The sequence below is a fragment of the Taeniopygia guttata genome, chromosome 6 (genome assembly GCF_048771995.1).
Source record: "Taeniopygia guttata chromosome 6, bTaeGut7.mat, whole genome shotgun sequence".
Classification (NCBI taxonomy): Eukaryota; Metazoa; Chordata; class Aves; order Passeriformes; family Estrildidae; genus Taeniopygia; species Taeniopygia guttata.
In genome coordinates, this window is record NC_133031.1 from 15,481,384 (window position 1) to 15,494,695 (window position 13,312).

At 35.7% G+C, this 13,312-nt stretch overlaps 1 protein-coding gene across 9 annotated transcripts in view; it reads right to left on the minus strand.

The window, feature by feature from the left end:
- The window catches only part of LRMDA (leucine rich melanocyte differentiation associated), a 741,773-nt gene that overhangs the window by 689,860 nt on the left and 38,601 nt on the right, over window positions 1-13,312 (minus strand). For 2 of the 9 annotated variants that reach the window (XR_012056795.1, XR_012056794.1), the window contains exon 3: window positions 3,372-3,508. The exons of the other annotated variants lie outside the window; for them this stretch is intronic. The gene's annotated coding sequence lies outside the window, so the exon portion shown is untranslated. Of the gene's footprint in view, window positions 1-3,371; window positions 3,509-13,312 lie in introns of those variants that run through there. 9 annotated transcript variants of the gene reach the window in all.

A 13,312-nucleotide genomic window follows, 5' to 3' on the forward strand; every position in this document is an offset into this window, starting at 1 on the left:
ACAATCTATATCATAGTATACATAGATATATATATACTATACAGACAATTAGTACTGCTATGCTAGCATTTGTTTTCTATAGGTAATGAAACAATTACCAGCTTACCAACTTTGCTGTAGTCTTTATAAAGATTATGTTGAATAACTCACAAGATGACTGAAAGTGTACAAGGACTTCATCTCCAAAGCTCTGCCCAGAACATTCAGGGTCTCCCTCCACCACCCCAAAAAACCCAACATTTTCTGCATGTATCAGTTTCTCCATGTTTCTCAAAAATACTTACCAAAGCTGAGGTGTAAATCAATTTATAAGAGTTCAATGGTTTCAACATAGAAGAAGGAGGAATACCAGAGAGAAATCTGACAAGGTTAAAAGGAAACTAGGGAAAGGTTGAGGCCTACCACATATTAAATAAAAATCAATCACGTTTCAAGAATTACAAAGATAGAGCATACCACTGCTCAAAGTGAGGGGAAATGAGAGATAGGACTCCAAATCACATGGCAGCACTTGCTTTGTACAGAAAGAAATAAGACACATTAACTCTTACCTCCCTGTGAAGCACTGACTCATGGCAAAGGTAGGGCAAGAGATGCGATGCATTGCACTGAACAAGCTCAGAATTCACCACAAGCCAGAAGCCCCTGCCTTACTCAAGGACAACCCTTCCACATACCAGTGAGGCTCCAGATTTTGCTTTTGTGGGGCAGCTGTACCTTCTTTCTTAAGTTTTTGCAGCGGCAAAACACTTCATACAAACTCATGGGAAGCAACCTTGCCTGACACAACACAGAACAATCAAGTTTCAAACTATTTCTGAAAAGACTGAGTGCCGCTGCAAACCTTGCCCCTTCTCCACAGAACAGCATTATCTGGAAAGAAAAATGCACACATGGTATATAGAAGGGTATATAAGAGAAATAAATGTTTAAATATTTACTTGATATCAAAGGTCCAATCTACACAACAGGGAAACAATACTCAAAAAACAAAGGATTGGTCATTTGGAATAGTCACCACAGTCAGCTTTGTACCATTGGCACAATGGTTGTACCATGGGTTTGAGAGTTTTTTAGCACAGATGTGTTGTAGAAGCAGTTATTTTTATGCTACTTTTCTTTTAGTAAGAAAGGATGCATTGGGTCCTCAGACACTAGGCAGAGTGCAATTGGCTATTATCCACTATGGAAGGATCAAGCAGCATTTATTAAGTGCCAATTTAGACATCACCCCAATTGGTACTGTGTATTTTGTATTTCCTTGGTGTTAAGAATTCCAACAAATTGAAATAACTTAATTAAAAAGTTGTAAAAGTCCATATTTTACCTAACTTCAAAGGAAAAGATTTTACAAGGTTTACATTCTCTCTGGAATCATATGTATCCCCAGCAGCCAACAGACAATCAGTGTCCCAGCTCCCTCAGTGTCTCAGCCAAGATACTGGGTTTTGGACTGAGAATTTTGCTGAAGTCTAAGACTTACACTAAGTCATCACATCTTTCCAACACTCACATAACTAATCTCACCTCCTGTTCAGCCTTACTGCCTAGAATTATCTTTAAAACTAGTGTAATCTACCTAACTCATCCAGCCAGGTTTCTTTATAACTGATTCAATGTTGGAATACTGTCTGTATTTTATTCACCTGCTTTCTTCTCTGCTGCTGCAGATAACATCATCTCAACAAATACTGTGACTGGTCATATCTACAGCATTTGATAACCAAAGTTCAGTTTAACTAAGTCAGATGTCCACAAATGCAATACTGTTTGAAAACACTCCATTTTTTAAGTAGACCAAACCAAACTTAGTAGATGCTGCTGCTACAGGTTCTCAGCAAAGGAAACTTACTACCTCTAAACAGAATTTGCAAAGAAATGTTGTGGGAGTCAGAAAATCAGTATTAACACCGCTATAGCTGTGTACCTCTAGTCTCATAGCAGAGATTATTCTTGCATTACATCAACCCACATAAAGTTGCTATGCTTAATGACTGAAGAAAATTTGTTTAACAACCATTTGTAGCTAGCATCAATATTAAGATCCCTAAAGAAAAAGTACAAAAGGAAATGTAGGGGTGGGGCAGTGGCAAGAAAAGTCTGAACCAGCTCCTTCAACAACTATTCACTGATTCTTTATTTCCACACCATAAAAAACCATCTTTCACAAAACAGATATACTTGGGTAATACATGATGTCAGCATAAATCATATTTTCATCTTTTGTCAGTGCCAGTAGTTTTCTTGGACTTCTCTGAAGAAGGGCAGGAAGAAAAAAAAAATTAAAATAATAAAAAATTTTTAAAAAGCAGAACAAAAACTATCTTCCAGCTTTGACAGAAAAGAATCTTTTTGTTCCAAAGACCTTTTGTCTTCACGTAACACACCAGCATCCTCCTGTAGAAGTCATGCAATGAGAAAGCATCACAAAGGGTTATCAAAATGCAAAGTCAGTATCAGTATCAACTTTCTACTCTTTCCAAACATGAACTTCCTTTGTTATGTTATTTCCTCTTCAGTGGAGTAAATTAATACTTGTTCACATTTAAAACAAGAATTAATGTCATCTATGCCAGGACATTGAGACCATTTAATAGAAGGACAGCACTGTGTGACGGAAGTCATGAACTGAAAGTAAGCCAAATGTTAATAACAAAGACAAGCATTCAATCTCCTCTACTTTCGTCCCTTTTTTCTGGCTTTTATGACATTTTGTACTGCTTTTTGCTTCTTCTTAGTCAACTAATTATTATTTGTCCACTAAATAAAAATTTGTTTTTATTCTGATTACAATTCTCCACAATGATCTCTGATTAGTACACAGCAATCGCTTTACAGGACTGTGACCATTGATGAAGCATTTGTGAGAAACAACAAGAAAAAAGAAAAAAGCCCTTAACATAAGAATTAAGTTTAATACACTTTAAGAATTTTATTTCTGATGGGGCTCATGAATTATAGTAAATGCCATGGTATTTACCTTCCTCCTCTACAGATATATAAAACATACCTCATTTGTATTCTTATGCAATATGATTCCTGAGCCTCTTAGTTTAAAGTTCATGACCATAACATGCATTTGTATTATATTACACTTATCCACTTTAAAAAGGAGAAAATAGCAACATGTTAATTTTAATTTTCCCTCCCTAGTTTTCAAGTATGACTCTTCTGACACAGAAAGCAGACAGAAGATGCACCATCTAAAACAGACTCACAATAAAGAATAACATATATTTGTGAAGAAGTTCTACCCTGATGTAATGAAAGCAATAACTGTCCAATTGACTTAAAAAAAAAGCCAAAAGTACAGTTATGTGCTGTAGAAACATATGGTTGGTAGGTACTACATTATTATGTGAGATAAGATACCTGGAAGCAGAGGACAGATTTTTGCAGTCACACAGAACAGAAGAATTTGTAGAAATAAAGTGGAAGCCAACACAACTGTCCATCATTGAGTCATCCAAGGTAGCAGTCAGGCAGCACAGGAGTGATTTGAGAAGAACTGAGTAGAGAGCAACAGAAAGGTTAGTAAAGCAGAGCAGCACAGGAGTTCCCCATATTTGCAAACAAATACACTATCATGAAAACATATCAAAGCAAACAAGTGAAATACCCACCCTGCACACTTCCAATAAACCAGAATTCTGGTAGGAGCAACAAAGCCTGTTAGAAATGATGACACAGGACAGAGCCTATACATCAGGAGATATCAAACTACTAAATAAATATATAACAGAGCAAAAACATTTCTGCAAGCTATTAAAAACTTAAGACTGCTGTTAGTTTATGATTGAAATTTATATATTGAAATTTCTCAGGCCTTAGGTTTTGTTTTTCAAACATCCAAGGAAAAATAAAAACAACATTAGGCTCACATTAAATGAATCCTCCACTAAGAAAAACACCTCTATGAAAGGAAAATATAGATTATATACAAAGGCTGGATGTAATAAAGTTACAAAGGCATTTTTGTGAATTGTGATTGGTTATGAGTTTTAGGCTAAAACTGGATAAGCTTAAATCAGAATAATAAACATTGCTCCTTTTAAATGGTAACTTTAATAACACCATGAAGCACTAGGTAGACCCCATACAAATACTGAATGTATCCATGCATCTGCATCCATGCTTGGCTTAGAGAATTTCTAAGGAATTCCCACACCAAAACCAATGCAAACAAGCACAAGAGGAAACTATTCCTGAAACTTACCATCCAAGACACTTCGAGAAATTCTGCAAGTGACAAATCATCAGTAAGGCTTAGACATTTCACCAGAAGGCCAACATTCAACTTTACTATAATTCCATCTTCAAGATCGGTTTACTCTCCCAGTAGGAATGTTTCCAACACCCAGTTTGAAAGCTTCTGCTATTGTCTCTTGTTTTTCAGATATTATATGCTTAGGGGTTCTTAGTAATCATTTCAGTTTAAAACAACTTTGAGATTCTTCCAGAAGTCAGCTAAAGGATGTTTGGAAGCATTAGGCAGGAAGAGAACCTGCTAACCACAACTGAGAATACTACTGAAAAATATACTCCCAGAAATAAGAAATCACAACAAAACAAAATTAGTATAAGCAGGGGGATCTTGCTTTAAAGGAGATTTATTCTTACAAAATTCCCCAGGTTTCTTTATGCAGGTATCAAGATGTAGACAATGAATTTACTCAAAGTAGCCTATGCATATTAGGAGACTGCTTTATTTTTTATACAAGTTGCGTGCAGATATGGATGTAACTTTAAAAGCTCGCAATATTTTCACAAAAACAGGAAGACACTAACTAAAATCTGTGATTAGTACTCCTGAGTACTATCAAACAAATTACTTCAACAGTTACTATTTCAATAGTTAGAAAGCAAGTTCAGAATTGCAAACATCAGCATATAAATTTAATAAATATGTATGAGGAAGTTGGCTATGGAAAGAGTACAAGATCAGAAGACAGAAAACTGTTTAGCAGCACTCCAATGAAGTACTGCAGTACTCAGAAAAAGAAAATTTTGTTTTTAAATAATCCCTCTCAATAGTCCTAAAAAAGGAGCAAATAAAATGTTTGCGAAGTAAGCAAAGAACACAGTACTTTGGATTCAAAATTAATCTCTGCTAATGTAACAAAAAAAAAATTATGCATAATCAGAGTCCACCTGAAATCTCACCCAGATACAGAAAAATAGTGACTACAGGTATTTTTTTATTAAAATAGCTTTAAGAGCACCCAAGTGACAAAGGATTTTAAAAAAAAATGCCAAACAAGAGGAATAAAACTTAAAATGCTGTTTATACACTGATTGTACAGGAGTGAGGAAAAAAGGGTGAATTACTTAGAGCAGTGTTTTGTTAAAATAATTGTAGTCTCACACTACTGTCTTCTTCTCTGCTGAAATATAATCTGAAGAAGAAAAAGAAACTCAAACTTGCACAACCGAAGTTTTTATAGGTCACATGGGATGCCTGCTGCCATGGACCAGATGTGAATAGGAAAAAGAAAGTGGTCAACATATGATATCAAAAACCAGTTCAGTTTCAAGTATTTTAAACATGATGTCAAGTGCATTCAACACATCTACAAATGCACTATATTAGCCTAAATGTAGTAGGTGATAATTGAAATCAGAGATCCAGTCATTACAACTGACATGTTTCTAAATACTACCCAATAAATTTTTGTCTGTTTCAGATGCTGTATGACAGCTGGCAGTTGGAAGGGGAATCACCCAGAGGGTATGAGCACACACATGCACAATGTTCCTGTAGTCATTTTCCTGCATCTTCCCTTTCTAGAACTATTTGAACTGTGACAATACTATCATACAAACACATGCTCCCCAAAGCAGAATTCTACAAGCTTCATGGCTTCTTCCTGTAAGCACATTCAAGGCCATGAAACAGGGCAGTAACTTAACTAACTCCAACTGTATGTCCTGCATATGAATTTTCATGATGAAATTAATTCAGTTCTGTTAAGAAACCAGATCTGGCATCCCTACTTATTCTTCCGATCATCTCTTAAATTTTTAGTTAGAAAATTAAGAAATAGAAGAAATAGAATCAACAATAGAAGATACAGTCTTAGCCTACATCTTTTTTGCTGTTACCTTTGTTATATCTATAGTTATATATCGTTTAACCAAAAGGAAACAAAAATTTCTTCTAAGTCTGTACCACATCTTTCTTTTTAGCCTCTGATATATCACCACCTTGTGATACATCCACTATCAGATAATAAAAAGTGTAGCCAAGTGACACATGAGAATAAACTATCTGTAGGATCATTCCAGATTTGGTTAAGTGGACAGGTGTCAGCCATTACTTGTCCCCCCATGCAGAAGTGGTTTATGCAAGTTGGTATGAAGAGCTGGTAATTATATTTGGCATGTGCAATTGATCAACAAAGCCTCCTCACAACTCAGTTCTGCCATCTGTAAAATGGAGGCAGTGTTGTCTTCCCACTTCTCAAAGGAAACTGAACTTCAAAGCACATGATGAAAAACTGCCTGAGAATTCATGCCTGGCATTTTAAATACCAACAGCGTGGCTTTTGACTGGAAATCTAAACATCTACTTAGAACCAATGAAAGCTGGAAATGAAAGAACAAAGCTTTCACAAAACTTACAGGTATCCAAGGCTCACAAACCTTTGTATATAAGCAGCAAACACTTCTTGGTTTTCATAGATTATAATATTTTAAAATATTGTCTAGCAAAATTAATTCCAAATAACTTTGAAAAGACTAGCTTTTTTAATAAAAAAATACAAATAGACCTTCAAGAGAAAACCAACCTTCTCTCTTAGTATTCTTTTTATAGGAAGTCTATTTACAGAGCAACAATACTTCTATCCAAAAACTTAAAACAAAATAAAAGCTGCATGCTACTCATTCTCAGCTTTTTATACCCTAACAGAGAAGACTCATGAAATTACTAGTACCTATTAGAAGTATTAAACTATGTTACTGGTATCAATAATTAAATTTACAATTGATACTAACCATGGACAAAAAGTGAAAGAGTCAGAAGATACTTGGAGATAAACAGAGAAGTTAAAGACAAAAAAAATCTGAGAGCACCACATTAGATGGTGGGAAGGGGAAAAAGTTTGATATTTTTTCTGCTACTCAGTTGCTAAATGCAAGTTTAAAAACTCAAAAAAAGAAAACACAAATTCTATGAAGTTATGAATGACAATTCTACCTATATTAACTATATCATAATCCAGACCATCTCAGATTTACTATATTGACAGCTCTATTTCAAATGCAAAACCCAACTAACTTTAAGACTTTTAATAAATTGCAGTTCAGAGACATCCATCTTGAAATTTCAACTCAGCCAGCCTACAGATCTAGAGTTAGTCCTTCACCAGATTGTGTCAACATAGCCCTCAAAATGCCTCAAGTTCAGACAAGGTCATTTAGATCCCCAGTGACAGGCCATTTGGGAAAGAGGGCTACACAGTGAGTGTCCTGAACAGCACAGGGTTGCCTGTAAGAGCTGCTGAAGATAAAAGTGCCAATATGCCTTTCTTATGACTTTTGATATAAAGTAAAAAGTAAAACGGCAGCCTTTTATGACATTTTAATTCTATTCCCTCTTTCTACCACCTCCATTAAAACATTTTCCTCCTCTTTTGTGCTATCCAAGATTAAAAAGTCATTTATTGCAATAAAGGGATTTAGTGATTTGGGAGTAACTTTTATATACTGTACACCCTCTAGACACCCTGAAACTATGTTAATAATTTTCTTCCTATTAATTGTCTCATCAACCCACAGCTGGCTATGCTTTTTATTTCATTATGTTATTCATCAATCTAAAATAGGACTATAACAGAAAAAGAAATTGGAACAGAGCAATTTCAATATTTCAAAACAGATGCAAATCAACACTAGAGATGCTACACAGCATATTTTTATTGAGACAATTCTATACATGTTTGAAAAATGAACTTGTAATAAACTCATATCCTGTGAAGATATGTTTTTCTTTCCATCTTATGAGCTAATTATGCCAACACAACATAACGTTTTCCTAAATGCCTTATAAACTGACCCAGTTACTCAGAAAGTATTATTTTTAAATTGATGTGATAGATGCAAACTGGAACGTTCGGATTTCAATTCTGGCACCAATTCCCAGATCCCCTACCCAAGTAATTTAAGGACTTCCTCCCGATAGTTTTTCATATTCTTTTAACTGACATTTTATCTTTATACAGTATCTCAGCAGAATGAACATGCACTAAAACAATGACAGCCCTTCTCTGGCTGTCATCTCTCATTCTGGCAAAGACAGATGTCTTACACTGGCTTATGCCAATAATAGAGCCGACAAAAAACAACAGAGACTACCTGCCTCTGATGTAAAGGCACCAATTCACATTTGTGACACTCATTTGTCAATTAACAGATTTCTTCCATTGTTGACACATGGGACTTAAAAGATGTGGGCTAGAATGTGATGAATTAAAAAAGACAGATGAGTAAGCTATGAGCTGCAAAGTAATACTATAATGTGCTTTAGATAGGAATATCAACTGACACCCCTGACAGGCCATACAAGGTTTTATTTCATTTTGCTCTGTATCTAGGCTTCATACTTTGTCTTCTTTGTTCTCTTTTCATCAAGCTCCTAACATCTCATTCTGACAGCCAGAGACATTTAAGGCACTTTCGTTTCAAATGCAAGTTAGCATACTTGATTTGTCATTAAAATGCAAAACGATTGCCATTGCAGGTAAATGTAGGTATGCTTAAAAGGATGTATCTGAAAAGTAAAAGCTGAAAACCATTTCTGGCTGCTTTGCTTAACTCTTTCACAAGCCTCAGTTTTTAGGAGGCAAGTGTTACTGTGCTGTAATAGAAGTGTAGCAGCACCTGCAGTTTGATACAGGGTACATTTTAGTATATTTAAATAACATAAAATCCTAAAGTTATAACGTCAAACACAGAGAGGCACTGTCAAGTTTGCAAATGGAGCCTTAGCACGACTCACACAAGAATCTGAAAAGAGTCTCTCATGTAAAGCTTTACACGATAAAGCTTTACACAGGGTCAAAGCCCTCTGCTACACAGACACCAATGAGGAAAAGAGGGGGAGAGTTGTTTACTCTTTTTAATACACTAGTTGTGGTTGGATTCGCTGGAATCACCAGAGAGGGAATTTCAAGTAATTTGTTTTCTATTCCAATGCTCACTTTAAGAGAGATGAGGGTGTTAACATAAATAATTAATTAAATAAATAAATACATACACACACAAAGTGTTCTGTAGCAAAAGATGAGGACAGATTTTAAAATTTTGCAGAGAAAGAGACCTGCACAGGTTGGGCATAAATAACACTTAGCTTTCTGCATCATATGCATAGATATGAATGCACTCTATGATATGAATAAGGTTATTTCTAGTCAATGAGATAGATTTGAACATCAAGAATCTCAGTGTTCAGCATACAAAATCTAGTGAAAAGAAATATCTATTATTTTCTGCAAGTGGTTTAAAAATAAGAATAATATAATTTAATTGAGCAAATTTCTTGACACAGAGGTTCAGTTCAAATATCTGATATTAGGAACATTTATCATAAGTTTGTACCTACATATCTTTTTTATATACTTTCTTTGTTTTTTAACTAGGGAAAAGAGAGGTGTGAAAAAGGTTTCACTACACTCACTTGGGTGCAGAAATCTTTTTCCCTAGTTTTGTTTTCCCCCTAAGAATGGGAACTCTGTGGACATATAGAGTCAGGGAATCACACAGAAAACTCGATTTAGATTATGACATCACAGAACATTGAATATAAGGCAGAGAACCTGAAACATTTGATTTTCTGTGTATAGAATAAAGTTTATGGATCATTTCTGATGCTATTCTGCCTACTAAGGTCCACCTGCTACAATACAGGAATTATTTATTCATTCCATATTATAGGATAGTAATAGGCTCTGCTGCAAATACAAATATCAACTTTACAACTAACAGCTGTCTTGATGGGTTTCAGTACTACAATTTCAACCCACACTAGTCTTAAATGCTTCCAGTGCACTTATGTCCCCACACAGAAAGAAAATAGGAAAAAAAAAAAAAGTGCAAGATTGCCTTAAAGCTGACTTCACCATTTCACTAGGTTTTAAAATCCTAGGACTACAGCAACCTAGACTTTCATATGCTATACTAAAACACACAAAGAAACACTTGCCCATTCACTTTTAGCTCAATACAGACATTTGTTCTTTCTTCCTCCACTGACAAATTACTAGGAAGAGAGACAAAATCTACAGTAATGCATTAGTGCATCCTTAATTTTAGAAACTTCTTTTCTTCTGTTCAGTCATTTAAATGCAGGTGAACCTCTTGTTTCAAACCACCTCTGGCTGCAGAGTCTATAATTCAGTCACAAAGTAGTGGCCCAAATTAAATGGGTTGAGATAGATTCTCATTAGAGGTACGTCCAAATTTCAAAAGCCCTTTTATTAGTGGTAGTAAGAGACTATTTGATATGACTTATTTAAAAGGAACCCAAAGAACTGACAGTGAAAGAAACTGAACTGCCCTCTGACATTCCCCACTTAGACTGGCAGACAATTTACTAATTGTGCACCTGGTAGAACTAGAACCAATACTGCACATGAACAGAGCTAATGGCTGGCTCCCATTATAAGCAACACAGGGAACAAAAGAGAGACTACTGGCAAGAAAGCAGGAACCTCATGGTGCACCTGCACCCAAATCTCTCAGCAGCACCTTCAGCAGCCTTCTGCTGATTTAAGGAGATGAAGGCAGTGGGAAGAAAATGCAGCATAGAGTGAGGGAAGAAAGTAAACTGGACACATACACAGCCTCTCCCTTAGTTGGCTTTATTTCCATTCCTAGAAAACACAGTACTTGAAAATTTTTCCCACAGCAATTCCGGTATAATCACCTTCAGATATGACTGTTTCTGTGCTATTCCAAAGCACTTTGCTGTCCAAGATACAGAGTGTATTAAATGCAATATAATAGGTAGAAAGTGTTCAGATCCTTGAGCAGCTGTGATTTGAACATTCACACACTGGACTGTCAAATTATCTTAACATAACTATGTTGGAAGCAGAGCTTTAGGAATATTCAATATACTGTTAATCCTTGGCCTGTCTAGAACACTTTTCCTTCAGCCTTTAAGTGCTTTAGAATAATCACTACACTTTATCACTTAAGTAACTAGGTCAACTATGATAAGTTTTTCTTATCTCTTCAACTAAAATGTTTTGAAAGTCCTGAGAATCTAAAATACACCATCCTCATCCAGAGCTTTTGTGGCCACGTGGCCTTGAAGAATCATGGCACTTCAGTAAGTCTTGGACCTTACACATCTCAAATGGTTCAAGGACAGTTCTGCTGCATTTCCCAGCACTTTAAGAGACTTTTTGCTCTAGAGACTGAATGTTTTTTGCAAGCAACCTCTAAGTAATGTTTCTTCCTTCAAGGCTATAAGTGAAAAGGTTATCATTGACAAAGTCCTACCACAATTGCTGAATCAAAGCAGAAAAATATTTGAGCACCACCCCCAAGTTTACACAGATTAGAAATATAATTCATATACCATACTTATATTTAAAGAAAATATGTATACGTCCTAAAGATCTTTATTTATAAGATGTTATTTTTTGTGTGGGGGTGTGTGTGTCTCTGTGTGTGCATTAAATGCCAGTAAGCTGTCAGCAGCAGCCAACACACTATACTTTCTATGAAAAAGAATGAGCTGGCCTTGTGCACACATCCAAGCATTACTATCTGCCAATACATCTCATATACCAACTGCACAGGAAAAACAGCACACACTTAAGCACACACTGAAGAGAACTATGGGGCCAATCTGCAAGAGCCTGTCAACCTCCCTGACTTTTGGACAAATTAAACTACTCCCTAATATTAGATATTTTGCATCTCTTACTTGTGTTCTTTTAAAACTTATTTCTACCACTGTAGTCTCTCACCATAGCAAGGTTTCCTGCAAACACAAGCAATGAGAATGGCTGTATTATACAAAGATCATTCACCACTTCCATTTATAGACTCAGCAGGTAAATTAAATTAAAAATAATATATAAAATATTAAGAAAGGAAATAATCTTCCAGCTCTACCAGTGAGCAACTCACTCAGGTAAGCATCATCAAAAGGGAAGACCAGGAGAAATAAAACAAAAATATAAATAAAAATTATAAAACATCACATAATTGCATGCATCAGTTCATGGGTAAAGCTTGCAACTGAGCTATAACACTGCATTAACCATGACCCTAAAGACAGTATAATTATTGTATAGCGTGTCTGGTTTGACATGCTGAATCCAGAGCCTGAGAGAAATACATGGCCCTTTTGCACTTCTATGTTCCTCACTCTTCATGCTTGCATGAGAGAAGGGTTTGGGTACGATCTTTCTAATCTGAAAAATCACCTCCAGGATAATTTATGTAAAGATGATTTATGTAAAATGCAAGATCACAAAAATGGCACAAACCATGCAAGACCACATAAAACAAACAAGTGATGCATAAACAGAAGCTCCATAAGTATTTTCCTGCCAAATGTCAAGTAGCTTTTTGTACCATGACCACCAGCGGTTTTGTTGAACACTGGAGGACTGAGGCCCTTTAGTGATTTGATTCAGCAAAACTAGTCAAGTTCTTTACATCTGAAACTGTATGCTGAGAATCTTTTATATTGCATTAATGTGAGAAGATACCTTTCAACAAAACAGAGAGGAAAGGACAGAGGATAATTCCAGGGTTAATGCAATTCTTCCCTTCAGCCAAGCTCCTTGTCCTCACACAGTCTGCAGTCCTTTGCTCTTGTTTCACAACAGCAATGATAAGGAAATACTGTTTTAGTGTGAGAGAGATTAAGGAAGTCAGAAAGTAATAATGATCCATCTGATTACTATACTTAACACATGCTCTTTATCATGTCCTTTTCTTTAACCCCTGATGCTCTTGAAAAAAAGTACTTCTCAGACTTAAAATCCAGATAATGATGGACTATGCAGGAGCAGTCACCAAGACATTATTTTCAATCTACTGACATTCTTTGAAAACCAAAACAAGTACATCAAACTATTTCTCTTCCAAGTGACAATACTTTTCACAGACTGTGATAGTCTTCCATTTATTAACGGATATTCTCTCAATCTATCATAGATTCCTATTGTTCAGAACAGAATTCAACACAAAGACTGATTTTAGTTTAAGACTGGTTTTCATAAGAGGAGTTGGATTGACTGTGCCAGTGAATTAAGTGCTCTGGGTACCCAAAGAACAACTGCAGATTGCG